This window comes from Palaemon carinicauda, chromosome 27 (genome assembly GCF_036898095.1).
Source record: "Palaemon carinicauda isolate YSFRI2023 chromosome 27, ASM3689809v2, whole genome shotgun sequence".
In the NCBI taxonomy this organism is placed as follows: domain Eukaryota; kingdom Metazoa; phylum Arthropoda; class Malacostraca; order Decapoda; family Palaemonidae; genus Palaemon; species Palaemon carinicauda.
Genome location: NC_090751.1, coordinates 39,190,870 through 39,209,977, shown reverse-complemented (window position 1 = coordinate 39,209,977; position 19,108 = coordinate 39,190,870). Strand labels below are relative to the sequence as shown.

The window sequence follows — 19,108 nt, the reverse complement described above, 5'->3', positions numbered from 1 at the left end:
GCTTCTTCGTCTTTGAGGTTGCGAAGAGGTCTATGTAAGGGCGACCCCAAAGATGCCACAGGCTCTTGCACACCTGAAGGTTGAGGGTCCACTCTGTTGGAAGGATCTCATTCCGTCTGCTGAGACTGTCTGCCATAACGTTTTTCTCTCATTGAATGAATCGCGTGAGAAGTATAACGTTTCTCTCTCTTGCCCACATCAGGAGATTCTTTGACGTCTCGTACAGAGATATCGAGTGTGTTCCCCCTTGCTTTGAGATGCCAATGCTGTCGTGTTGTCCGCATTGACCTGAACTACTTTGTTAGTGACTAAAGCCTCAAAACCTTTGAGGGCTAAAAGAACTGCCAATAACTCCTTGTGGTTGATATGCAAGGATTTCTGGGGTTCTGTCCAAAGACCAGAGACTTCTAACTTGTCTAGGGTTGCTCCCCATCCTGTGTCCGAGGTGTCGGAGCATAACACAAGATCTGGGCTTTTCATTGACAAGTCCAGACCCTCCTGGAACTTGTCTGGTTCCTCCCACCACCGAAGGCAGACTTTGATGGGGTTCGTGATAGGAATGGACATCGATTCTAAGTCCCTCTCCTTGTCCCAATGGCTGTTGAGATGGAACTGGAGAGGACGAAGATTCAGCCTTCCCAGGGGGACGAACTGCTCCAAGGAGGAGGGGGTTCCTATCAGACTCATCTATTTCCTTGCTGAGCAAACTTCCTTGTTTTGAAACAATCTTAGTTTCAACTTGGCTTGCTCTATCCTTGAGGGAGACGGAGAAGCCCGAAAAATCCGACTCCGTATCGTCATCCCCAAATATAAAATCTCTTGAGATGGAACCAAGAGAGACTTTTCCTTGTTTACAAGGAGACCCATTTCTTCCGCAAGGTCCAAGGTTGTCTGAAGATCCTTCAGGCAGTAATCGTAAGGGTGCGCTCTGAGAAGCCAGTCGTCAAGATACAGGGAGGCTCTTATGCCCCTTGAATGTAAGATTTTTGCTACATTCAGCATGAGCTTCGTAAAGATCTGAGGTGCTGTGCAAAGACCGAAGCATAGGGCTCTGAATTGGAAGACGTCTCCCATGAAAACGAATCTGAGGTAGGGTCTGAAGCTTGGATGGATGGGGATGTGGAAGTAGGCATCCCGAAGGTCCAATGAGACCATCCAGTCGTCCCTCCTTACTGCTGCTAGCACTGACTTCGAAGTCTCCATGGTGAATTTCGTTTTGATGATGAACCTGTTCAGCGCACTCACGTCCAGAACTGGACGCCATCCCCCCAAGTTCTTGGGTACCAGGAATAGCCAATTGTAGATACCAGGTGAATGGATATCCTGAACCTTCTCTATGGCCCCCTTTTCTAACATAAGAGACACTTGGTTCGAAAGAGCTTGCCTCTTTGCCTACTCTCTGTATCTGGGAGAGAGATCCACGGGCACTGAGACCAGGGGAGGGTTCCCTAGAAAGGGGGTCTTTTAACCCTCCCTCAAAATCTGAATAGACCATTGGTCTGCCCCTCTCTTCTCCCACGCTTGCCAGAATTTGAGTAGTCTGGCACCCACTCCCTGAAGGCAAAAGCAGTCAGACTCTGCTTCGCCCTGCCCTGAAACCTCTTCTCTTACTCCTTCTAGCATCAGGTCTGGAGCTACCCCTACTAGAAGATCTTCCTCGAAAGGGCTGGGAAAACTTGGGAAAAGTATCTTCCTTAGACTTGCGGCTGATAAAATAGGAAGGCAAAGCCTTTCTAGCAGTCTTGGAGACAGGATCCTGAGTGGCCTTCTGAGCTAAAGCTGCAGAGATCTCCCTGATAAGTTCTTGTGGAAACAGTAATGGAGAAAGAGGAGCATATAAGAGTTCGGACTTCTGGAAGGGAGTCACCCCCGGCGAAAGAAGAGCAAAGTTGATCTCTTTTCTTAAGGATGCCTGCAGAAAAGAGCTGCAAGTTCATTAGAGCCATCCCTCAAGGCCTTGTCCATGCACGACATCAAATGGACCAGGGCAGAGGTATCCCCCTCTTTAAAAGCCTCAACTTTTTTACCCAAGGCCCCCAGCATCCAGTCTAGGAAGTTAAAAACTTCAAAGGCCCGAAAAATTCCTTTGAGAAGGTGGTCCATTTCTGAAGTGGACCAAAAAATTTTGGTCTTCCTCATGGCCGACCGACGAGAAGCGTCTACGAGGCTTGAGAAATCTCTCTGGGCAGAGGCAGGAATCCCCAAGCCGAGAACTTCTCCCGTCTCGTACCAGATGCTCGACCTCGAAGCCAGTCTAGCTGGAGGAAAGGAAAAAGAAGTTTTCCCTAAGGCCTTCTTAGACTGTAACCAGTCACCCATTAATTTAAGAGCTCTCTTGGACGAACGTAACAGAACCCTCATAGTAAAACGGGCTTTCTTAAAGACTTTGCCTAGAGTAAACTCAGACAGAGGAGAGCGCGGAGCTATAGGCACAAAAAGTCCGAAAACTCTTCCGTAAAAACTCTCATAAGTTTTTTAAGATCAGCAGAATGACGGAAAGAAACAGAATCCTCGTCTCCTGAAACGTCAACAAACTCTAAAGGAGAAAGCTGGGCTTCTACTTCCTTCTCTAGCGACGTTCCTCCAGGAGCAGTAGGGTTAAGAGCGGTATCAATATCAGAAAAAACCTGAGTGCCAACCGCAATAGAAATAGGCTCATTGCGAATAGTAACAGGCGGCAGAGTCGCGAGCGGCTCAACCGAACGGTCGCGATCAGCTCGATCAGAGACGAGAAGTTCCTGTACATGAACCGCATCGATGTCTTGAAAAGGATAAGCCTCCTCCTCGTAATCCAAACTAACATCCAAAATATGACCAGGGATAGGACGTTCAGGATCATATTCAGAAACAAGCTTGCCGTCAACTGCTGGCAAGCAATCGGTACTACGAACCGCTCGTTGTTCAGCGACTCGTTCAACTGTAACCATCCCGGAAACGCGAGCTCACTAATATAATTGGCGGAGAGAGAAACTTCCAGAATGATAGGACGTTTGGCAGCCTGCTTAAAAGGACGTTCGGTAGCCTGTTTGCAAGGACGTTCGGTAGCCTGTTTGCAAGGACGTTCGGCAGTCTGAACCGGAGGAGGATCGGCAGCCTGATCAGTAGGAAGTTCAGGAGCCTGAGTCGAAGGGCGTTCAATAACCTGTTTAACAGGACGTCCGACGTCTTTTCTTAGAAGAACGCACAGGCACACAGTCTCGATCGCGTTCAATAAAAGAACCGTGGACTGCGGACTTAGGAGAACGATCACGATTGCTTCCTAAAGGCCGTTCGTATCGGCTAGCAAGAAGCTTCGATCCCCGATTACGAGGCCGCTCGGAAACACGTCCTGGTTCACTGCTCCGATCAAGATCGCTGATACGAGATTTGTCGCTGCGCTGGTATGATTGCATAAAGGAAGAGAGCCTGCTTTGCATGTCTTGAAGAATTACAAAGTTAGGATCCGAACGTTGTGAAAACGGCGATGAGGTCATGACGTTCTCCTCACCGCTAAACGGAACAGAGCGCCTAGAAGGCGAAATCCAGTCTGAAGGCTGCTTGGGAGCTTGGAATGAGGTAAAGCCTGGTCCTGGGTGCACAGAAGGATCCTTGGAAATGTCCAGTGTCCTAAAAGGACGTTTGGTGGGGGGCTTTCAAAAGGCTCTGGAGAATCCCAGTGACTGCATCCAGGTTTAGAACTAGCAGGACGTCGATAGGCCGTATCATAGGACCTCTTAAGAGGCCTGGAAGTGAGCTTTCAGCCTCTTTAAGGTAAAGGGTCATCCGAAGACGACGAAAAACACTTAACCTCACCTTTCTGATGGTGAGGGCGAACGTCCTGGGAGGCGCCCACAGGTACGTTCGAGGGGACGTCTGCTTGTTTGATACAATCTCTCGTCTCCTTTCGCCTTTCGACATTCCTTCTCCCAGGGGTTGGGGAGCTTGGAAGAGGTCTAGGACTAGGAGGACGACAGACACGAGCAGGCGCACCCTCCACTGCACTTAACTTCACTGCACTTGCACTTGCACCTTCACCTTTCAAAAGACGCACATCGGACATCAACTGTGTCCTGTCCGCAGCCAAAGATTCAACTTTAGCGCCAAGAGCTTGAATCGCCACTAACATATCTTTTAGTGAAGGTTCATTAGCAATTGCAATAGTGGGATCAGGATCTACCACTACAGGTGAAGGAATAGGATTAATGACATGGGAGAAGGAAATATCTCTAGAAGAGCGAGAAGAACTGCGCCTCAATCTATCCCTTATAAGTTTACGGCTGTATTTATCTAAATCAATCCATTCATGCTCTGACAGCAAAACACATTCGTCACAGCGATCACCTAAATCATACTCTTTACCCCTACATGCAACGCGGAGAGAATGGGGTTAAAGAGAGGCTTTAGCCATACGGGTCTTACACCCACTAGTCACACATAACCTTAAAGTTATAGAGGGGATGGCCATTTTGAAAAATTTAAGAGAATTCAGACAAGCAAAGGTAAAAATCATCTAATCCAAACAAAATCATGAAATATCCAAAGCGAGATCAAAAACAAGCGGGAGTCAATAACCAAAGATTTGTACTTCACCAAAAAAAAAAAAACGATCAGTAATGACGGAGTAGAATTCACGTGTCTCCGCTAGCGACAGCAGGGAATATATGAGGGTCACTGGAATGATTCCCAGGTACCTCGCTAGGGTGCAGGGGTGGTACACCTGGTTATCCAACTGGCGGTTGGCGCGAGTTTCAAATTTTCTGCCGTTGACGTCGGGGACGTAAGCTATATATATAACTACCAGTTAAGTCTTGTGTTTAAAATTTGAAGTTTGGCATGAAGTACAGGCATGGACCCAATCCTTATCATCCTTAGTAATCCTGTGCCAAATGAACTTCGTCTTCAGTAGCTGTGCAGTAGATCGGTGCAAGGAAATTGAGAGGCCATGTCGACTCATGTCCTACCAGTACTGACGTCACAGAGGGTGGTGGTGTTGGAGTCATCGAGGGTGACATCTTCCCAACAGAGGGATGTGAAGGATGTCCTACATGCTTGGTACTCTAGATCTTTTTATTGGGCTTCTGCCAAGGTATTGTAATCCAATCCCAAGTGAATGGCTGCCAATGCATTTCTTTACAGGGTATCAGCAACAAATACACCGCCAGCAATTTTCAGTCAAAGGTAAACTAAGATTCTGCCTGAAGAAGGCCAATAGGCGGGGCGAGCTTTTGACCACCTGCCCAAAAACTGCACCAATAGTGATGTCGCTGGCATCGGTGGAGAGGAGAGGGGCATGTGACACAGGTCAAGTGTGAGAAACAGCAGTTGATAGGGAATTCTTTGCGTTATAAAAGGCCGCTTCTTGAAGGGGATCCCACTTCAGTTTATTTTGGCTTGCCCTTGTCACAGAAGGTAAAGTTAGGTCAACTAAAAGCAAACAATAACAAGACGAATGCAGGCACAAAACTGTTAATCTGTGCCTTCAAAGCTCTGAATTGCTTAATCAGCAACAGCCACATGTTGCTGATCTGTCATACTGCTGAATCATATCCTTTTCCCACAGGGCTGGAGGCGGAGATGAGACAGCAAGTGGAAGTGCAAATCACTGCAGAATTGGGACCGCCAACCTCCTCTACCTAAACCCAAGTGGACAACCATGGCACCCCATCCAGGTCCTGCCATACATAAGGAGAAAGTATAGCCAAAAAATCAGAGGAGTCTTAGTAGAGATCGATAGCACCGTCCCGTCGTCTGATGCCAATCCTGGCCGTACCAACATCCTTTTTCAGAATGTAGTTTTTCATTAACTTTCTAAATTCCCGCTGCGTGCCTCTCCATTGCAAGACCCTAAAACTTTGTAACATTGATGTACCATTATAGAGCACTTAAAAGATTTTGAATTTTGGAATTCAACTTTGTAATTTGTGACTTTAATATTATCAAGATAATTAAACGGTACTGTAACTGATAATTGATGTGCTCAATAAGATTGTGAATTAATTTTTGTTAAATACACAAACTGTTGAAAAAGATACAGAGTAACATCTGTCATTATCCTCGTTTCCCATACTTTTATATCTCAAGCCATAATTACCACACGGCCACATGACACCTTTGAGTGAGGCATAGAGGGGGGCAAGAGTGGTGGAGATATCTGTCAGAAACCGGTGATAATAGTGTATGATGCCCAAGAAGTCTTGCAGTGCTTTGATGGTCGGGGGTGTTGGGAAGTTCTGAACAGCAGATACTTTCTAAGGGAGGGAGTAAACACCTATATGAGTGATGTGGTGCCTTAAGATCAATACTTCGTTGGCGCCAAAGGTACACATGTCATACTGGAACACAAGGCTGTTGTGTTGTAGGCAGTCGAGAACGATGGGGTTTATCTTTGGAGGAAGAGAACACAAGTATGTCTTTCACGTAACATACACAGAAGGGGAGGTCCCTTAAGATGCCATCCATGAGGTGTTGAAAAGTAGCCCCAGTATTACAAAGGTCAAAACAACAGTAATTGAACGTGTATGTACCGAAAGGGGTAGTTATGGGATTGGGTATCAATGTTATAAAGGTTTGATTACTGCAATTGTACATACCTAAAAGGGTTTAGTACGCTGCAGAGTAGCCCATTTGGTGTTGCTGATTCAGTGTGGCTAATTTGACTCTCATGGCAATGGCTAGAGCAAGATGGAATACCCTGTTAAGAGTCAGGTCGCAATCTGAGAACTAACGCAGCTTTTCATGAGGAACTCCTTTCAGGGATTGTAGTACTCGAACCACATTCTAAGAGGATATGTTAATTCTGTTTAGTCTAAAGACAGTATCTCCTTGCATGCCGATGATTGCCACCTTACCACATTTATAATACAGTGAGGCCGTTACTACTACTGTGTGGCACCAAAGGGGTATATCACGTCAGGTGATGGATCCAGTCATCGGTTTGATGAGATGATCACAGACATTTCACAGAAAACAAAATGCATTGATGACACCCTCATGTAATTCCACACTATTCGGGAAGCATTCTTCCAAGCAGTGGACTGGTTGGATATATGTGCCAGACACAGAATAACATTCAACCCAGCCAAATTCTCATTCACCAAGACAACCAGAGTTTGCTGGCTTTGAAATTACGCATCCCTGTCCGCGATTTCTTGAGGCTATAAAGAACTTCCAGAGGCCATGCAACATCAAAGACATTCGCAGTTAGTTCAGCCTAGTCAATCAGTGTCTGTGTTTGCCTTAGCCGAGTGAATGCTTCCATTCTATGTTCTACTCAAACCAAGTACACCCTTCAAATGGAGCGACTAACTTGACCACATGTTCGAAGAGTCAAAGTCACTGATTGTTGACGAGATACACAAAGGGGTTGAAAACTACGAAAAAAACCAGACCAACTTGTCTTGTCAGTGACTGGACCAAAGATGGTATTGACCTCAGGCTCTTCCAAAAGCACTGCACATCAATTCGACCCTTCTGCTGTAAGACAAGCTGGAGGATCACCCTTATTGAAAGCTGTTTCACATCAGGAGCTAAGTCCCACTATGTCCCAGTAGAAAGGGAAGCACTAGCAGTTGTGGATGCACTTGATAAGGCCTGCTACCTTGTGCTTGTCTGCCCTGACCTCACTGTGGTCGTAGACCATAAACATTCGGTGACAAGATTCTATAATTCAACACAAGCCGATATCACCAGAATTATCAAGAGAGCAAAGAAAACAAACTGCGCGATCGATCCAATGCCAATATCTGAAGTAACTGGGGAAAGAAACTTTCCTAGTCTAGCTGATATAATCACGAGAATACTAAATACAAGCATCGATGAGTGTAAGTTTCCCAAATCTGAAAAAATGGCCAAGGTCACACCAGTTTTGAAAAGTGCTTAAATTATCAGGAATTAAGCTCTTATAGACCTATTTTGAATCTCCTTTATTTCAAAAGTGCTAGAATACGTATCTCTTGAATAAATAATTAGTCATTTAAAAGAAATAGAAGCTTTGCCAGACAACCAGTCTGCTTACAGAAAATTATAATCTATGGAGACAGCCTTATGTTCTGTTGTAAATGATATGCTGGATGTGATGGATGAAAATAAATTTCATTTCAACATTACTCGATCTTAGTGCTGCTTTTAATACAGTTGTGCATTAACTGCTACTAAATGATATATGGTCCATCACTATTGAGGATCAAGCTTTCGAATACCTAAAAGTGTTTGGTTGACAAAAATTACCATGTTCAAATTGGAAACTCTGGTTCATCATATGAACCTTTAAACAGAGGGGTACCTTAGGGGAGTTTACAGAGTTCAATCTCATTCTGTATCAATACTATTGGTCTATTGAAAATACTACACAGGCATGGTATGAAGTTCAAGCTATTTGCAGATGATACACAATTTTACTTCTCCATAAATAATATAGACAACACTACTGAAACTCTACACCGAATTCTTGCCAGTGTTAGGGAATGGATGACAATCAAACAACTACTGTAAAATCAAATGAAAATAAAACTGAGTTTATGGTGGTGGGAAAGAAAAACAGCATAAGAAACTTGGGTGATATTCAAATTAACATAAATATCCACTCTATCCCAATATCTAGTGAAGTTCGCGATCTAAGCATATCTCTTGGCTGTAACTTGTCTTTCAATACCCAAATAAATAATGTAGTAAAAACTGTTGGCTATCATCTTATATAAAAAAAAAAGTACCTGGATGAACATTCTGTAAAGAAACTTGTGATAGGCTGTGTTATTACCAGGGTTGACTACTATAAGTCTATCTACTACAATTTACCAGAAGTACAACTTTAATAGCAAAACAATAAACAGAGGAGCAAGACTGATAAGAGGTGTCCAATCTCAAGAAAGGATCACACCTATCTATACTAAATAATTTACATTGACTGCCCATCAAAGCGAGAACGAGTTTAAAATAATGTACAATAACCCATCCAGTTATCAGAACAAGATGTCCAAAATATCTAAGAAAATTGCTACATACTGTACAGCCAACAACTCGTGTTGACACAAGAATAGTTACCGATGGTTTTAAATTATTGGAACCAAGAAATGTAGGTTCTAGAGCCTTTAAATATGCGGCCCTGAGACTACACAATAAGTTCCCACAGAAATTTGAAAGATTGAAGATATTAAGGCTTTTAAGAGGAAATTGTGGGTGCTTCGATAGTGATAATTTAACAATAAACGACCAATATGCGGTGTGATATGTCGAAGGCTTTTGAACAAACATGATAAAATGACTGTGGAGGTCCTGTAGAGTGTGGGGTTCCCCTGTTGTATGGGACCAAAAAAAAAGCAGCTGTCAATGTAAGTAAGTCAAGTAAATGGAAGTAATTTGTTCCTTACCCAAGTATAGGAGTCCAAAGACAGGTCTTTCTGTAGCTATTATTTGGAGTCAACTTTCTACTCTCAGGTGATGGTATAGCGTAGGTGCTTCCAGTATGAAGTTGTGGAACTGTTCGTTTCTCCTGTTCTGTAGAATAAATATATATGTATAACTACAACAGTCAAACATGAGAAAATATTTGATATAGAAATTGACATTAATGATACTTTTACCTGGTGAATATATATATATATATATATATATATATATATATATATATATATATATATATATATATATATATATATATATATATATATATACATAAACACACACACACACATACACACACACACATACACACACACACATATATATATATATATATATATATATATATATATATATATATATATATATATTATATATAGATACATATAGATACATATATATATATATATATATATATATATATATATATATATTATATATAGATACATATAGATACATATATATATATATATATATATATATATATATATATATATATATATGTATACATACATATATATATATATATATATATATATATATATATATATATATATGTATGTATATATATTTATAATATAAATATACTACATACTATATATATATTATATATATCATATATATATACTGTATTTATATACATATATATATATAATATATATATATATATATATATATATATATTTATATATATATATATATATATATATATATATATATATATATATATATATATATATATATTTATATATATATATATATATATATATATATATATATATATATTTATATATATATATATATATATTTATATATATATATATATATATATATATATATATATATATATATATATATATATATATTATATATATATACTGAATATATATATATATATATATATATATATATATATATATAATATATATATATATATATATATATATATATATATATATATATATATATATATATATATATATATATATATATATATATATATATATATATATACTGAATACATATATATATATATAATATACATATATATATATATATATATATATATATATATATATATATATATATATATATATATATATATATATATATATATAGTTGATAGGGTATTAGTTAAAACATGACTTTCATACTCCCCAACAGAGAAAATAATGTTCTCCATACCTGATCATAGCCTCTTGATGTTCCGGGTATATGCACCTCTATCTACAAAATGTTTTGAGTGATAAACAGAGGTGCATATTCCCGTCACTGTCAAAACCTTCATCGGTGTTCTATTTTGAATTTCCCACTCCAGAACGATAAAATGATTTTTCTTGAATATAAGAGTATTAATATTCCTTAATTAATCCCCAAGAGGAATCATTAAGAACTGTTTGCTCTCCTGCTCTATGGCACCATACATCTACATACCAAAGATCATTCTCTACTATACCACTTAACTTTTGATTTATTCACTTGAACGCTAATGATACGCCTCACAAAAGGCACTTAGTCTTGGTAATACTATTCTGTAACTTCCAAACAATGAGATCTAAAATTGATCGTTTGTTTTATCTAGTCAAGGTTATAAATGGTGCTGTCATGATAAAGAAATTTGAAGGAAATGATTCAATTACGAGTTTTTGCTTCACCTCTACGTGAACCCTACTCATGAAAGTTCATTTAATAGTTACCTTCATTTTATGGTTATAAGCCCACTGATTAACTTCAAGTCTAAATACTCATGACTTTCACCCGGTTAGGCATAACACAGCGTCAGTGAGGAGTCCATGTTGTTTAGGAAACTTGTAGAAATCAGAATTTTTGGCAAAACTCTTCTAGTGAACAAATTTAGAATAAAACATAGCGGAACTTAGGACAAGATTGTAAAATCCTATTGGTTCTAAATGTTAGAAACTTCTCTAGTCTTGTCGATGTAATTACAAGAATGGTAAACATAGTATGAATGGGTTTAAGTTCCCTAAATCTGAGAAAGTGGCTATAGTTACACCAGTGAAGATGTTTGAGATGACTCGAGGTGAGGATGGCAGGTTCATCCTTGCCTAGATACTTGGACATGATGTGTCACAAAATGCTAGTGGCATTTTTAAATTTATACAAGAAGCAGAAATTCTTAATGCTATTTAAGTTTTATAACATAATTACTTTTCTGGTTTTAATTGAATATTCTTTTAATCTTTATAATAAACGATATTGGCGTCAATGACCGGCGATGTCAGGATGCCGGAGAACTTCAAATCATTCATTCATTCATTACCCCTAAATGTTACTTGAAACTAGTTTGAGCACACTCCCAAGTAGCCTAACTTGAAACTAGTTGAAATGACTCCAAATTTTGAATGCTCAAAAATAGAAGCAATGTACGAGTAATTAAATTTCTATCACAAAAATCTTTCTTGAACACAAGATAGTTTGGAATAGTTTGTAAATATTGCTCCTATTGAAAAATCTTACCCATACACAATTCACGAGTCCAGTAACATTTCATCTCTTTAAGGTTGCATATCAACAATTGGTATGCAACAATTCAGCATACATGAGCAAGTATTTCAGGGAAGAGCTCTGTTTGTGCGAGCAGTCAATCATCAGAGAGCAATTACAAATCATATTCATGTTACTTTATATCTTCCTCTAGCTTACATTATGTAAGGTTAAGTTAGATGGATTCATATTTATTTTGGTCTCGTTGAGTGTCTTTTTTCCTAAAGATACAGTTTACATTGAGGTAATCAAGTGTACCACCACAAATCAATTCTACCTATTTGGAGATTCTATAGACAAGTTACTTAAGGCTTAAGCTATTTGCTTGACAGAATCTTTAAACATTCTCTGTATAGTTACCGACTACATGTTAACAAAAATGAGATAAATCGGGAGAAAGCTGGCCAGATCACGATGTCTGCATTTACTCACACAAAATGCGATATTATTTTGATTGCTACTATGTTTAGAAACACATGTTGATTCTATATTCCCACTGAATAAGCTCTGGTTCCAGTTTTTATTCCATATTTAACAACCAAATATATATAAAATGTTAGTATTCAAGATGGTTGATAAGAGACATCATAATTTCATAGTTGTGTTTATTTCGATTATAACATAACTCCAGGAAATGCATATTGCTTGTCATGGAAAATAGTGTAAAAACTAGACTACAGTGACCAAATGCAGTTGCTTAGCCTACTGAAAATAAACATTTGCTGTAAAGAAAAGAAAAGGTTTCATTATTTCAATATTAATTCAAGAATCATTCATATGTGCAGTGCAAACTAAAAGCTTCATAGTGTGATGTCCATTCACCATTAGCGTCTACAACTTCATTCAGAAGACATGTAAGCATACAGTACTCCCCAGTCCTCACAGGATTTTGGCATATGGTACTGTGACGTCATATTGACTACCACAGTTCAAAAGCTTTGTTCCAATGGCTTGATATGGTTTTTGTTCTCCCACGTCCCAATCACAAACCAATATTCTCCATAGGTTCTAGTAGCCAGTTTATTACCTGCATTTCTGGGTATGCTCTAACTAACCAAGCTCTCACTACTGAGAGGCTGGCCAAAGCACCAGCCACCCGTTGAGATACTGCTGCTAGAGAGTTAATGGGTCCTTTGACTGGCCAGACAGTACTACATTTGATCCCTCTCTCTGGTTACGACTCATGTCATCTTTGCTGACACAGCAAATATGCCATATAATTATAAGTTAGAATCATTATAATGAGAGAATTGGGAACGTATGAAATTATATTGAATTTACATTCATGCAATTTTTTGTGGTTCCCTACCATCACATCCCTTACAGCTCTAACAAGTACTCCCCCGGCCCACCGTCTTCCCCCCTCCCCCCCAACAACCAAATTCTTCCACATCTGAAATTCTGGAATCTATAGCTATTGGGGGGGGGGGGCAGTGGGGGACGGAAAAGACAGGGCATTTAGATGCGACAGTACATACATTATATATTTAACCTGTTCAACTTGACAATATCAATACATTTTCTATTCAATTCACTCAACACCACCAAAGCCAGTACCAGACACAGAAATCAAGAGTTATGCAGACAAAAAAAGAAAAAAAATTCACCCTTTCTGCCCTAAGCAGAATTCATGTAAACGCAACATAATCCTGGTTGATGTCTTCTTAAACTAATTTGTTACAGCCATTCACTATACTATATTAGTTTGCTTACATTTTCATAGAATATAAAACCTTACTAACAAAACAGAATTAAGCAATGTACTGTATAAGCCAAGTTGGAACTGTTTGTACTCTCCAATAATTAAATAAAATGCTTCCAATTAAAGTTAGTATAAAGCTTTGGTAAATTTTTAGTTTCAGCCAAATTTGGAAAAATGCAATAAAAATATATTTGTTGCATCAGAAATAGTGTGGTTTCAATGAATTTAACGTTTATTTTGACTGCAAACCAACCGATTTAGAGATTTACTATGTATACCCTAGTTCATCCCACCAATTATGGGGGACACCCTTTGGGAACCGGGGTTTTGGGTGGGGGAAGGGGGGGGGAGGGTGTTGGGGCATTGAATGATATTTGCAATAAATGAATAATTAATGTTCCAGCACCCCTCCCCCATACCCCTAACTAGGCCTACCGGGGGGAGGGGGTAGGGCCCCCCAGCGACCCCCCCTTAAAGCCACAGTAATTTTCAGGGCACCACAGAACCTAACAAACCCACCTAACCTAACCTAACCTAGGGGCCCTGTACCCCTAACGGGGGGGGGGGGGGGGGGGGGGGGGGCTTCGCCCCCCCTGCGACCCCCCCCTTATGGCCAAAGTAATTTTCAGGGCACCACAGAACCTAACAAACCCACCTAACCTAACCTAGGGGCCCTGTACCCCTACCGGGGGGGGGGGGCTTCGCCTCCCCTGCGACCCCCCCTTAAGGCCACAGTAATTTTCAGGGCACCACAGAACCTAACAAACCCACCTAACCTAACCTAGGGGCCCTGTACCCCTACCGGGGGGGGGGGGGGGCTTCGCCCCCCCTGCGACCCCCCTTTAACCAGGGGTAAATTTGAATATATATATTTTGTTAAATCACTTCTTACCTTAAACGGAAGATGACGATGAAGATGTGGAAGGTTGTGGTTGACCCTCTTCTGAATCATCAAGTACTGGAATACGTTCAGATTTGGTACAATACCACACATGTCTATCCTCACGAAAATGTAAAGGCGAATCACATTTACCACACTGGACACTTAAAGGTAATACGGAATGCTCCCTTAGAAAACGATTCACTACTTCAGACGTTCCATTATAATTCCCATGAAATCGGCCGATCACATCAAAATAGGAATAACGACATATTTCACACAACCGTACCGGAGGATCCATGACAGTTAAGTGACGTGTGATGAAAATATAGAAACCGGAACTTTTGAAAACCGAAAACAAACGACAATCACGGGTTTCTCCCATAATGAAATAGGGAAAAAAACAAAATACTATCGTTTACAATGTTATATTGCACGAAAAACAGATCCTTGAAACAAGACTGAGAGACCAATGAATCGTCCAATAATAACCCTTGAAAAGAACCCAGTAGTATTTAGATTGGAGGAGCGACATTAGTGGGAGGAGCAAATGCGCATTCAAGCAAATATTGTCACATTACGCAATGGGGCGGAGCCAAGTAAGATGAAAACAGACATACAAACGAACAAGAGCTAGGTCCCGTGGCAGCGTAAAGGTATGCAGAACACTTAGAAATAAAATGCAGACCTACATTAACTGAAATAATTATCTCTGTAAGTAGACATCAGCGTCAATAATGTATTGAGAGAGTTTTTTGTTATCACGTGCTTTGCTAGGAAAATATATTAATATAATACATTTCCCAATTTGGTTGAATCTAAAACTTTACCAAAGCTTTTCTTGTATTTATGTTTTCCCAGAGCTGTAGTTCAGCATAGGTTGGGGATCACACAAGGTCAGATGGGAATTAGAATAGCTTGTAGGTTAGTTTAAGAATAAAAGTGTCTAATGCATACCTTACTTTTACTCGAAAAATATAGAATGGAAGCAAAGGATGCACAAAGTTAAAGCTCAAATATGACAATGTAGGGTAGGATAGCTATGGTAAGGGAAGGTTAGGTAAGGTAAGGGAAGGTTAGGTAAGGTAAGGCAAGGGTAGGTTAGTTAAGGTAAGGGTACTGTAGATAAAATAAGGGTAGGTTAATTCAAGTAAGGGTAGGTATGGTAAGTAAGGGTAAGTAAGGTGAGAGATAGTAAGGTAAGGTGAGGTTAAGTAAGGTTAGGTTAGGTAAGGGTGTGTTAAGTAAGGTTAGGTTAGGTGAGGGTGTGTAATGTGAGGTTAGGTATGGGTAGGTAAAGAGAGGTTAGGCAAGGTAAGGTTAGGTAAAGAGATGGTAGGCTAGGTATGGGTAGACATGGTAACAGTAGGTAAGGTAAAGGTAGCTAAAGCAAGAGCAGATAAGGGTAGGTAAGGTGAGGCTAGGTTAAGATAACGGTAGATAAAAGAGGTTAGATTACCACAATATTAACTGGAGAATTTATTCAGTAAATTTTGTTCTCGTCATTTGGTTTAAGTGTGCTTTCTCCAAGATACACCCTACGCGAATCTGTACTACAAAGCCTTCACTAGGGGTAGGCCTAATGAAGTTGCTACATCTCGAAAGAAAAGTATAGGCCTAGATTATAAAATACACTTTTATCATCCTAGTTGCACACCAAGAAACTGTAAAATCCTTTAAATATCAAAAAAATTATTAATTACCTTCACAGTACAGGAAACAGAAGAATGAAACAACACAGCACAGAATATATATCGCAGTTCCTTGTTGCCAAGAAGGAATAACAAGTAACATATGGAAGACATTATTGTTCCAAACTGTCAGCAACAAATCACACCCAAATAGGGTTGCCAGGTTTTCTTAATGAGACAAGGCCAACTTTTAAACAACAAAGCTTTAAAAGGCCAAACCAATAGTAGAAAAAGAAGAAAATATAGTATTTATGGCCGATCAATTTTTTAAAAAGGCCAAATTGAGATATTAGACACTAAGAAAGGACACAAATTGAGGGGTTTGGCCTGAAAAAGGCCAACCTAGCAACCCTGCACCCAAAGACTATGTACTGAAGGAAGATAGGAAGGCTCAAAATACTAATGTTAATATACTAGTTGGCAGCTCCATATTGAACACACTAGTTTGACCGCTTAGTGTTCAGATGGCGTTGTAGGTATATCGTTTGTCGTCTGTTTATATTTAGAATTTGACAGTTGACACAAACGAAATCATGTCGCCAACAGTGAATAAATCACACAAGTGTGTTGTTTGCAATAAACGAAAAGAAACCGATCCTCATTTGGTGTCCCACAGGTTCCCAAAAGGACAAAGAACAATGAGTACTAACAGTATAATGCATAAAACATGTGCTACTAATGAGTAAGCCCCACTGACATTGGATGTAAGATTAAGGCAACGCATCCGCAATACATTTTTTTTTCAAACATTTTTATTTGGTCATAAAGCTATTGAAACAATATATTTCTCAGGAGCTGACATATTTGGCTTTAGGAACATGCTTAGTGGTATGCATTATATTTAACTTTGATTCAACTTGAAAGTGTATTAATATTTCGGCATGTTTGCACACCTGAGTAGTATTAGCTTACAAGAGTATACTGATTCAACATGTTATTTTGTTAGTGTTCCTTGTCTTTTTGTTTTTTCTTTTTTTCCAAATTACAGACTAATATTTTACAGTATTTGTAAACTGTATTTGTATTTTCATGTACATTGAATGTGTGTTTACTGTCTGTGGTTTCTATGTTTGCAAACTTGCTTTGTCTTATGTTTGCACGATGTATTCAATTCTTGAAGAAACTTTTTTTTTTTTTTTTTTAGTATTATGTTTCATCATATTTATAATCATAATAGAGTTTATTTGCATGTAATTCATGATGCAATTTTGGTTAGCTTGTATTGTTTTTTTTTCTTCTTTGTTGGTGGGGTGGGGTTTTTATATGTGTAACACTATCCACTGTTTTTTTATTATTTATGTATAATTTATTAAAGTTCATTTGCATGTGATTTATCTTGCATTTTTGGTTGGCTTATATGCTATTTTTTCTTCCCTTTGTTTCTATAGGTATACATTTATTAGTTTATATTACTAAAGAGTACACATGAGTGCATTATACATTTTCGTTTCAATAAAAAGAATTGCAAATGTGTTTTATATACACCTAATATCTCCATTCTACAGTGGCCTACAAACTAATTAAATGTATGCCTACAAATATACACTTGAGGCTAAGTCTAACAAATCAGATATACAGTATGTTTTAGTTTATTCGAGCGTGGTATTGTATAGAACATTTAAAAATTATTGTAATATCCAATACTTAATATTGCAAGAAAATTAACTAAGTTATAAGAAACATAGCTATTAGGTTTTTGTAAAATAGACTGAGAAACATAAGGATATGTATTCTTAATCTATTTATGTACTTATTTGTAAAATTGCAATCTAGTTATATAAAATTTAAGAATGTCACAAATATAAGAATAAAATATACTGCAAATTATGAACATTTATGTCACAAAATTTACAATCGAATTCCTTCCTATATTCCCGTAAGCATTACCACGCTAAATGTTTAACCGTCCGCTCAATAGATGGAGTCATTCGTTTCGCATGGGATATCTGGCATCTTTTACTCGCACACTCATTTGAGTGATATTAGGCTCAGCCTTCCTATCTTTCTTCAGTATATAGTTTTGATCACACCCTCAAAAAGGTTCCAACAATGTCCAGTCAAATCTAAAGCTTTTTTTCATTTACATATTCCCAATTGTCAATCCTCTTACCCATCCTATTTCATTAAAATCTGCACTGAATCGGTAGTTAAAACTGGAACTAGAATTAGCAGTAGTAAGGTTGAGAGTAACAGATTAAATTATTGTTATTGAAAGATATATAGAAAGACTTCGAAAGACGAGAGAAGAGATTATTGATACATAGAACGCATAGAAATCTATTTCTTAAGAAAAATACAACTAAATCTCTTCGAAATTAGTGAAAATTAGATCTATTTTAATAATATAACTTGGTACTGACTTTATTAACATTTCCACTACTAATATATATTCCATCCTATTTTCTATAGGTTGACTAAATATGAAATAGCTCCTGTTATTGAGTTTTTTATGTATACAAGAATCTCCTCTCTCTTCTTTCGAAGTCTTTCTACATATCTTTCAATAATAATATATTTTTTTTCTACGACTATCAACATTATTAATGATAGTTCTAGTTCCAGTACACACACACACACACACACACACACACAGAGAGAGAGAGAGAGAGAGAGAGAGAGAGAGAGAGAGAGAGAGAGAGAGAGAGATTTTGGGTGGGTGGTTATTCTTCGGATTAATATGGCCTTATATTACTACCTTACATGTCTCGGCTCAAAGCTCTGTACTCTGTAGGATGCTGAACTAGCTCATCAAAATGGGTCAGAGAGAGAGAGAGAGAGAGAGAGAGAGAGAGAGAGAGAGAGAGAGAGAGAGAGAGAGATTTGTTAAACTAAAAATGGCTTAACACCATGGATATGCCTTATGTGTTATAAGATTCGAGGGTTTATGTGAAGTCTGACATAGACCTCTAGATCATGAACAATATGTGTCTCCTTTTTTATACCATTCGTCAAAGT

The 19,108-nt window shown here is 38.7% G+C and overlaps 1 long non-coding RNA gene across 1 annotated transcript in view; it reads right to left on the bottom strand.

Moving 5' to 3' along the window:
- LOC137621163 (uncharacterized) overlaps positions 1–16,293 on the bottom strand; it is a 45,133-nt gene extending 28,840 nt beyond the window's left edge. The window contains exons 1-2 of the long non-coding RNA XR_011040143.1: positions 16,166–16,293; positions 9,345–9,471 (exon numbers count right to left, since the gene is read on the bottom strand). This is a non-coding gene — a long non-coding RNA (uncharacterized lncRNA). The remainder of the gene's footprint in view (positions 1–9,344; positions 9,472–16,165) is intronic.
- Between the last annotated feature and the right edge of the window lie 2,815 nt (positions 16,294–19,108).